The sequence below is a fragment of the Anomaloglossus baeobatrachus genome, chromosome 3, assembly GCF_048569485.1.
Source record: "Anomaloglossus baeobatrachus isolate aAnoBae1 chromosome 3, aAnoBae1.hap1, whole genome shotgun sequence".
Classification (NCBI taxonomy): Eukaryota; Metazoa; Chordata; class Amphibia; order Anura; family Aromobatidae; genus Anomaloglossus; species Anomaloglossus baeobatrachus.
In genome coordinates, this window is record NC_134355.1 from 548,487,919 (window position 1) to 548,498,763 (window position 10,845).

General features: G+C 46.2%; 1 protein-coding gene across 1 annotated transcript in view; it reads left to right on the forward strand.

Moving 5' to 3' along the window:
- Positions 1–9,354: 9,354 nt before the first annotated feature.
- Positions 9,355–10,845, forward strand: part of SPSB4 (splA/ryanodine receptor domain and SOCS box containing 4) — a 207,437-nt gene continuing 205,946 nt past the window's right edge. Inside the window, exon 1 of the mRNA XM_075338626.1 lies at positions 9,355–9,891. The gene's annotated coding sequence lies outside the window, so the exon portion shown is untranslated. The remainder of the gene's footprint in view (positions 9,892–10,845) is intronic.

The following is a 10,845-nucleotide window of genomic DNA, read 5'->3' on the forward strand; positions in this document are numbered from 1 at the left end:
GGTATATTCCGAGTGATCTTCTTCTAGTGGAATACTGATGATGGAAAATAATCCCTGGGATCAAGGACAGATTGTGATACCAATGTGATATGACTGAAAGAATGTGTGATTAGATAGGAATCATAAAAGATAGGAGTGATCCCAGATATTATTTGACCTATCAATAATTCAGTATCAAAGAGATGTCCTTTGGATGGCCAATATGATGACCAAAGAATACATGTCACAGGTTTTTGAAGCAGTTTCAAGATAATGAGGACAGTTCCACTTACCGGAAACTTGTGGTTGGCTTAAAGACAGGTTTAAGGAAGCTTGCATATGAAATTTACGGCTCATTGCAATATTTCACTAACACTATGGTCAAACTGTGGTCCGCCAGTTGTCAACTGGCAGGATGTGCAGGAAATGTGCAGGAAGCTGCCGGTGCCCACAGCAGTTTGTGGTCAAGTTACATGAACATGACTCAGCTGTCACATGCTGGTGACCATTTAAACCCAACCTACAAAGTTTTCCTATAAAAATTACACCGGACTCGCTTAATGTTAGGGAAACCTTCCAGGACATTGAAGTGTGCGTACGCACTGTTCCTGTGATGCAAGATGCCATGTTGATTCCTTATCATTAACTCGAGTTCCCTCCGATGTGAAAGGATTGCTACAACAGAACGGTAATGTTGATGCATATTTCGGTTATTGTATAAGTTTCTATGACTATAGTTCTAAATGCCTATGTACCATTGATTATATTCATGTGCTATTAAAATAAATAGTATCTTGCTATAAAGAATATTAGTATTCGTGCCTGATTAGGATATCAGTGAGCGCTTCGTAAGTACGGGCTTTCAGCCCCCTTTTTAGTAGAATTTAGCAAGACAGGACGTACCACCGGTCCCAGCAGCAAGAGGGCCATTGCTAAATTCACAGAGCAGGGTCCTATCACAGTAAGGAAAAGAACGGGAGTAGGCCTCATACTCATCTGGCCAAAACGACATCTCAAGTACTTCCAGGCCGGCCGGAGCCCTCTACCACCTGTAACGGTCTCCCAGGACTAACCGTTTGTGAAGTAAAAGAGGAGAAGGTAAAGAGACTGTTGTTTGTGCCTGTTTCTTTCGTTGCCTGTCGGTCCTGCACCGTTTTATCCACACAACACCATAGACTCTCACGAGCACCAACAGTGTCCCCGGGGCACCGCTCCACCTGTGGGGAGCAGTACCACCATTGCTGCCATAACATCACCCCGGAGGCCTCACACAGCAGCGGCGGCTTAATAGCCGCAAACCACAGGTGGCGTCACAAAATAAAAACTTTAAATTACTCCCAAGTCACCAGCCATTTTAACTGACACCCACCAGGGCCACGGAGTCGGGCCCCGCCACCACTGACTACCCCCGGACTAGTCCGGCCCGGCACCGGGTGTCCCATAGCCCTGGGGTGGGCGAGTCATATACACAATATTTCATCTCATCTCAAGACCTCTATCACTTCCTTTTTACGGAACGGAATCATAAAAGTAGATCATATTATAGTTTAAACTTAAAAATTAATATGGTTCAGTCGAGATATGATCTCTGCCCCAAAATTACAATGATTTATCATTACCCCAGGATCTCCTTTATTTAATGGGGCACTGGCACAATTATTTTTATAATTTATTTGATGCTTCAAGCTCCTCTTCCACAGTTGGTACTAATCATTGCTTTCTTGGTACTCATTGCTCACTTAAAGGGGTATTTCCATCTCCAAGATTATATCCCAATATGTAGTAAGTCTAATAATAACAATAATATTACCAAATGTCTCCAATTAGAAATGTAGTATAGCTCCTCTGATATAGCCATGTCTCTTACCTCATGTGCAGGGCATTGCAGCTTAGGTATCCATGCTTATGACCACGAGCAACTAACTGTCACGTGGACGTAACAATGGACACCTAAGCTGTAATATGCTGCACAAGAGATAAGTGACATGGCTATAGGAGAACTATACAACATTTCTTACTATCTGAAGGACCCAGCGTTGCCCGGGATAGTAACTAACTGTTCTTAGCTATAGAAAAATAGAATGGTTTAACAAAAAATTATTTTGCACATAAAAGTCACAAACTAAATAGACAAAAATTGTATTATTAAAAATTCCGATTCTCATATCTGCAAGTCTTGCTTCTCTCTGCTGAGATGTTTCAGTGGCCCTTGAGGAAGCAGCTCTTGTTCTCATGTCTGTCAGCCTTGCTTCCCTTTCTTCAGGTTTGTCATCGAGCCGTAATACGGCTTTTCTCTTAGCATCTGAAGGCAATCATCCAATCAAATTCCCTTTCTTACGGGGCGTTATTATCTGTTATTGAAAGTATCTAAAACATCATACAATCAGTGTACAGGTAAGTTCATGTGGCTAAGCGTCACCACCGAAATCATCTTAACCTTTTCACGACCCATGACGTACTGGGTACGTCATGGATCGTGTGAGGTTAATCCCCACCCCCTGCCGTGGCAGTCCGTGGCGATCTGCACACATATCAGCTGATTTCAACAGCTGACATGTGTGCCTGCTAGTCGCCAGTGGAATCGCGTTCCACCCGCTACTATTAACCCCTTACATCTCGCCAAAATCTGGCAGTGAGATGTATATGCCCGCGGCCATAACGATAACTTACCTGCCCCCATCAGAAGTCACGTGACGTGATCACGTGACTTCCGGTGGTTGCCATGGTAGCACAGGGTCATGCTTGTAGCTATCATGAGTCAGTTGCTCTTACACCCGGCAGACTGTGGTGTGTAATAGGAGGGGTCCTTTTCTGCAGATCTCAACTGTGTAGCTGTGATCTGGAGAAATGCAAGAGCGATCAGATTGCTGATCGTTATAGTCCCCTAAGGGACCTAGTAAAATAAAAAAGTAAAAAAAGTTTTTAAAAAAATAAAAAAAATAAAAAACCTAAAAGTTCAAATCACCCCCTATTTGCCCCATTGAAAATTAAAGGGTTAAAAAAAATAAAAAATATACACACATTTGGTATTGCCGAGTCCAGAAACGCCCGATCTATCAAAATATAAAACCAATTAATCTGATCGGTAAACAGCGTAACGGAAAAAAAATTCCAAATACCAAAATTACGTTTTTTGGTCACCGCAAATTTTGCGCAAAATGCAATAACAGGCAATCAAAATGTAGCATCTGCGCAAAAATGGTACCGTTAAAAAACGTCAGCTCAAGATGGAAAAGATAAGCTGTCACTGAGCCATAGATCCAGAAAAATGAGAACGCTACAGGTTTTGAAAAATGGCGCAAAACGTGCACCACTTTTTTTGGACAAACTTGGAAAAAAATTTTAACCCCTCAGATACAAGTAAACCTATACATGTTTGGTGTCTACAAACTCGCACCGACCTCAGGCATCACAACAACACATCAGTTTTACCATATAGTGAACATGACGAATAAAGTATCCCAAAAACTATTGTGCGAACGCACTTTTTTTGCAGTTTTTCCACACTTGAAATTTTTTGCTGTTTTCCAGTACACTGTATGGTAAAACTTATGCTTTCATTTAAAAGTACAGCTCGTCCCTCAAAAAACAAGTCCTCATATGGGAAGATTGACAGAAAAATAAAAAAGTTATGGCTCTCGGAAGAAAAAGAGGAAAAAAAAAAAATGGAAAAATCGCAAAAACATCCAGGGGTGAAGAGGTTAACTGACACATAAGCTTCTTATACTAACAATGTCCTTCATTGCCTACAGCAACCAATCAGAGCTCCTATTAGCCCCTTCATCCTAGGGCAATTTTCCGTTTTTTGGGGGGTTTTTTGCTCCCCTTCTTTTGAGAGCCGTACCTTTTTTATTTCTCTGTCAATCTTGACATATAAGGGCTTGTTTTTTGTAGGACGAGCTGTACTTTTAAATGAAACCATAAGTTTTACTATATATAAAAAAAACCAAGGAGAAACAGTTGTGGACGTATACCCTGCTGTAACTAAAACAACAGGACACACAGCCATGGAATGCCCAGAATGAAATGCCCAGCGCACTGAGAGGGAGGGCCACACCCTATTTGTACTAAATACAAGAGACTACATAAAAAAAAAAGTGAGCCGAAGTATGAGATGGTATACATACAGCTACCCTGTGCACTCCCGTCATGGCCCCTGCCAGTGCTGATGTGCCCCCCCCCCCCACTGCGATGTGACCCCCCCCAGCTGCAATCTGCCCCCACGCGATCTCAATTCTGCTCCCATTCTTCTGCTTCTCCGGTATCCCCCTCCCCCTCTGCTCTCCCTCTCTGATGTTCCCTACCTGCCTCCACTGGGTCGTCAGAGGTCTTCACTGGCCCGATCAAATCTGCCTCCATCGCTGGGTCCTTCCTGGGTCTTCTGATGAGCTGTCCAACTTCATGCCTGCTGCTCTGCTGTAAGAAGCTGTCCACTTTCTGCCTTCTATTCCTCCTGCAGTTTCTCTGGTCAGTGATCCTCCTGCAAATCTTGTGGGTACTGTGAGTATATATTTTTTTTGTATCCCCTGTCCATTTTCACATCTCATCCGTCCGTGCGTCCCGCCGAGCGCTGATCAGTGATGCAGATAACGTATCTGCACCCGTGGTCAATTTTCGGCTGGACTTTTTTTTTTGTCCGTATCTTGCGTCGTTTTTTTGAATCTCATCTCTGTGTGCGTCCTGCAGCAGCCGAGCGCTGATCAGGGATGCACATAACGGATCGGCGTCTCTGCTCAATGTTCGGCGTGACTTTTTTCTTCTGTATCCCTGTCGCTTTTTGTATCTCATTAGTCCGTGCGTCCTGCAGCGGCCGATCAGTGATACACATCACTGCACAGTGTCTGCGTTTGAAAAGTCAAATGGCACTCCTTCCCTTCTGAGCTCCGCCATTCGCCCAAACAATTACTTTCCACCACATATGGGGTATCTGCGTACTCAGGAGAAATTGCACGATAAATTTTATGGTGCATTTTTTCCTGATACCCTTGTAAAAAAAAAAAAAAAAAAAAGCTACCTGGTGGAAGCAAAAAAAAAAAAAAATGTGTTAAAAAAAAAAATAATTTTCATGGCTCAAAGTTATCAACTTCTGTGAAGCCCCTGGGGGTACAAGGGGCTCACCAAACATCTACATAAATTCCTTGAGGGGTCTAGTTACAAAATGGGGTCACTTGTGGGGGAGCTCCACTGTTTAGGCACCATAGGGGGTCTCCAAACTTGACATGGCGTCCGCTAATGATTCCAACCAATTTTGCTGTCAAATGGCGCTCCTTCCCATCTGAGCCCCGCCATGCGCCCAAACAATTACTTTCCACCAAATATGAGGTATCTGCGTACTCAGGAGAAAGTGCACAATACATGTTATGGTTCATTTTTTTTCCTGATACCCTTGTGAAAAAAAAGCTACCTGGTTCAAGTAACAGTTTTGTGGTAAAAAAAAGTATATATATTTTCACAGCTCAACGTTATCAACTTCTGGAAGCCCCCGGGGGTTCAAAAGGCTCACCAACATCTCTATATATTTATTGAGGGGTCTAGTTTCCAAAATGGGGTCACTTGTGGGGGAGCTCCATTGTTTAGGCACCTCAAGGGGTCTCCAAACCCGACATGCCGTCCGCTAATGAGTCCAGCTAATTTTGCATTGAAAAATTCGAATGGCGCTCCTTACCTTCCAAGCACTGCTGTGCGCCCAAACAATTGATTTTTACCACATATAGGGTTTTGTCGTTCTCAGGAGAAACTGCACAATATATTTTTTTTATGGCGCATTTTTTCCTGATACCCTTGTGAAAAAAAGCTACCTGGTTGAACCAACAGTTTTGTGGTAAACAATTTTTTTTTTCTTTTTGCAGCTCAACATTATAAACTTCTGTGAAGCCCCCAGGGGTTCAAAGTGCTCAACAAACATCTAGATAAATTCCTTGAGGGGTCTAGTTTCCAAAATGGGGTCACTTGTGGGGGAGCTCCATTGTTTAGGCACCTCAAGGGGTCTCCAAACCCGACATGGTATTCGCTAATGAGTGTAGCTAATTTTGCATTTAAAAATTCTAATGGCGTTCCTTCCCTCTCGAGCTCTGCCGTGCGCCCAAACAATTGATTTTTACCACATATGAGGTATCGGCGTACTCAGGAGAAATTGCACAATAAATTTTGTTTTTTCTTTTCTCCCTTGTGAAAATTAAAGTTTATGGCTAAAGTAACATTTTTCTGTAAAAAAAAGGTAAAATTTTCATTTTTTTTCTTCCACATGGCGTTGGTTCCTGTGAAGCACCTAAAGGGTTAATAAACTTCTTGGATGTGGTTTTGAGCAGTGGGAGGGATGCAGTTTTTAGAATGGGGTCACTTTTGGGTATTTTCTGTCCCTTAGGCCTCTCAAAGTCACCTCAAATGTGATGTGGTCCCTAAAAAAAATGTTTTTGTAAATTTTGTTGGAAAAATGGGAAATTGCTGATGAACTTTGACCCCTTCTAACTTCCTAACGAAAAAAAAAATTTGTTTCGAAAATTGCGCTGGTGTAAAGTAGACAAGTGGGAAATTTTATTTAGCAACTATTTTGTGTGACATATTTCATAAAATTTCAAGTTTAAAAATTGCAATATTTTCGCCAAATTTCTGAAATTTTCACATAAAAACGCAAAAAATATCGGCCTAAATTTACCACTATTCTGAAGTACAATATGTCACGAAAAAACAATGTCAGACTAGCCGGGATACATTGAAGTGTTCCAGAATTATAACCTGTCAAAGTGACAATGGTCAGAATTGCAAAAAAATGGCCCGGTCATTAGGGTGTTTTAGTGGCCGGGGGTGAAGGGGTTAAACACAGCTGGACTCCAATGAAGTAGAACCATGTCAAGGAGGATCACATGGAAATGGACAGCATGTGACTTAAATATGAGTGTCTGAGCAAAGGGTCTGAATACTAATGACCATGTAATATTTCAGTTTTTCTTAATAAATTTGCAAAAATTTCTACATTAGTTTTTTCTGTTAAGATGGGGTGCAGAGTGTACATTTATGACAAACATTTTTTTTTACCAAATTGCTGCAATGGCACAAAATGAAAAATTTAAAGGGGTCTGAATACTTTCCATACCCATTGTGTGTGTGTGTGTGTGTGTGTATATATATATATATATATATATATATATATATATATATATATATATATATATATATATATATTAGTGAGTGAGAGAGAGATATGCAGATGTATAGCTGGACGGATAGATAAATAAAACCAGGACTTTTCCATGCAAAGATGGATGACAGCACCCAATGTTATCGCCAAAGCCTCTTGCAAATAGAAACTCCAAAGTGAGCACAGCACTCCAAGGTCAGATAATGAAAGAATTTGTAAAACCTTTTCTTTCATCTAACTTGAGAGTGCTGCTCCCATTTTTTGGCAATGTAATATAGATAGATGGATAAATAGATTTATAGATAGACAGATAGATAGACATATGTAAAATAAATAGACAGACAGGTAAAAGGATAAATAGATATTTGATCATAGCTTCACTTTTCTATAAAGCTAGGAGACCACTATAATGTAATATTGTTAGGTTTAAGTAGACAGTTTTATGAGATGTAACATAACACATAACAGACATTATCTCTGCCCACATGGCCCGGTGCTGGACATGCTCTCTGCCCACATGGCCCGGTGCTGGACATGCTCTCTGCCCACATGGCCCGGTGCTGGACATGCTCTCTGCCCACATGGCCCGGTGCTGGACATGCTCTCTGCCCACATGGCCCGGTGCTGGACATGCTCTCTGCCCACATGGCCCGGTGCTGGACATGCTCTCTGCCCACATGGCCCGGTGCTGGACATGCTCTCTGCCCACATGGCCCGGTGCTGGACATGCTCTCTGCCCACATGGCCCGGTGCTGGACATGCTCTCTGCCCACATGGCCCGGTGCTGGACATGCTCTCTGCCCACATGGCCCGGTGCTGGACATGCTCTCTGCCCACATGGCCCGGTGCTGGACATGCTCTCTGCCCACATGGCCCGGTGCTGGACATGCTCTCTGCCCACATGGCCCGGTGCTGGACATGCTCTCTGCCCACATGGCCCGGTGCTGGACATGCTCTCTGCCCACATGGCCCGGTGCTGGACATGCTCTCTGCCCACATGGCCCTGTTCTGGACCTGCTCTCTGCCCACATGGCCCAGTGCTGGACATGCTCTCTGCCCACATGGCCCTGTTCTGGACCTGCTCTCTGCCCACATGGCCCGGTGCTGGACATGCTCTCTGCCCACATGGCCCGGTGCTGGACATGCTCTCTGCCCACATGGTCCAGTGCTGGACATGCTCTCTGCCCACATGGTCCGGTGCTGGACATGCTCTCTGCCCACATGGTCCGGTGCTGGACATGCTCTCTGCCCACATGGTCCGGTGTTGGACATGCTCTCTGCCCACATGGTCCGGTGTTGGACATGCTCTCTGCCCACATGGTCCGGTGTTGGACATGCTCTCTGCCCACATGGTCCGGTGCTGGACATGCTCTCTGCCCACATGGTCCGGTGCTGGACATGCTCTCTGTCCACATGGTCCGGTGCTGGACATGCTCTCTGCCCACATGGTCCGGTGTTGGACATGCTCTCTGCCCACATGGTCCGGTGCTGGACATGCTCTCTGCCCACATGGCCCGGTGTTGGACATGCTCTCTGCCCACATGGTCCGGTGTTGGACATGCTCTCTGCCCACATGGCCCGGTGTTTGACATGCTCTCTGCCCACATGGCCCGGTGTTGGACATGCTCTCTGCCCACATGGCCCGGTGTTGGACATGCTCTCTGCCCACATGGTCCGGTGTTGGACATGCTCTCTGCCCACATGGTCCGGTGTTGGACATGCTCTCTGCCCACATGGTCCGGTGCTGGACATGCTCTCTGTCCACATGGTCCGGTGCTGGACATGCTCTCCGCCCACATGGCCCGGTGTTGGACATGCTCTCTGCCCACATGGCCCGGTGCTGGACATGCTCTCTGCCCACATGGCCCGGTGTTGGACATGCTCTCTGCCCACATGGCCCGGTGTTGGACATGCTCTCTGCCCACGTGTCCCGGTGTTGGACATGCTCTCTGCCCACATGGCCCGGTGTTGGACATGCTCTCTGCCCACATGGCCCGGTGTTGGACATGCTCTCTGCCCACATGGCCCGGTGCTGGATGCTCTCTGCCCACATGGCCCGGTGCTGGATGATCTCTGCCCACATGGCCCGGTGTTGGACATGCTCTCTGCCCACATGGCCGGTCCCGTCCCCCGGTTTCCGCTTCCCCTCTCCGCCAGCTGGTGGCTCCGCTCTTGAGCTCGGTGCGATGCTTGGCAGCGGAGGAGGCAGAGTCTGGGCGTCTCCATCTGCTCCTCATTCCCCGCCATTGGATTAGTGAGTTGTAAGTGATGAGATCAGCAGGGATCAGCTTTCAGGATGGGGCATTGCTTCAGCAGCAGGCTCTTCCCATCTGGGCTGTCTCACTCCCATGCAGGGGGTGGGGGGTGACAAAGGTAATCTTTAAACACAAAGCAAAACTGCCCCCATAGGACTTCACCAAAGGAAAACAGCAGACCCTGCAGAGAGAATGCGCTGCTGTTACTGATGGCCGGGCAGTGCCGCCCTGTGAGACGCCAGGGAGCCCCGGGGTGCCAGTCAGCTGTGCCTTCAGTCACCTGTGCGGGTCCATGCGGGGCGCCGCTGTGCCCTGATAGGGGCGCCTCATTCCGGCAGTAACTTTCCAGGCTGCTGTGGCCGGAGACCGCGCTCCCTCCTGTGCCGCGCCATTCCACTGCACATCTGGACCGGGGATTAATAGCATGCTCCGAGCACCCGTGCTCCATGATCATCTCTTCTGGTGGATCCTGTGTCCTGAGCTTTAATGACAAGTGCGGGATCCAGCGCCCATTGTAAGGTAAGTGCTTTGTGTCTGAGAAGTGCCTGGAGCCATGGGGGTCCCTGTGCCACTCAGCTCCACCTTATCTGCCCCCTATAATCTACTGTGCCCACCCTGTGCCACATGTCTCCTGTGCCCATGTGCCCTGGTTATGTGCAGGAGACCTTTGTCTGTATCCTGGCATCTTCCAGGTCTATATACACATATACATATAGGTCTATACATGACTGACCTCTGTGCTGAAGATGTCCAGGGAATGAACTTTGCAACTTTGTAACAATAGAAATGAATCTAAACAAATATACAGAGTCCCTAGTGTGCGGAAAAAGTGGCAGAAAGCTGAATCCATGTATAAGAAGCGGCTACCATGTATAAGAAGCGGCTACCACGTATCAGAAGCGGCTACCACGTATAAGAAGCGGCTACCATGTATAAGAAGCGGCTACCATGTATAAGAAGCGGCTACCATGTATAAGAAGCGGCTACCACGTATAAGAAGCGGCTACCACGTATAAGAAGCGGCTACCACGTATAAGAAGCGGCTACCATGTATAAGAAGCGGCTACCACGTATAAGAAGCTGCTACCACGTATAAGAAGCTGCTACCATGTATCAGAAGCGGCTACCACGTATAAGAAGCTGCTACCACGTATAAGAAGCTGCTACCACGTATAAGAAGCGGCTACCACGTATAAGAAGCTGCTACCACGTATAAGAAGCTGCTACCACGTATAAGAAGCGGCTACCACGTATAAGAAGCGGCTACCACGTATAAGAAGCGGCTACCACGTATAAGAAGCGGCTACCACGTATCAGAAGCGGCTACCACGTATCAGAAGCGGCTACCACGTATAAGAAGCGGCTACCACGTATAAGAAGCGGCTAACACGTATAAGAAGCGGCTAACACGTATAAGAAGCGGCTAACACGTATAAGAAGCGACTACCACGTATAAGAAGCGGCTACCATGTA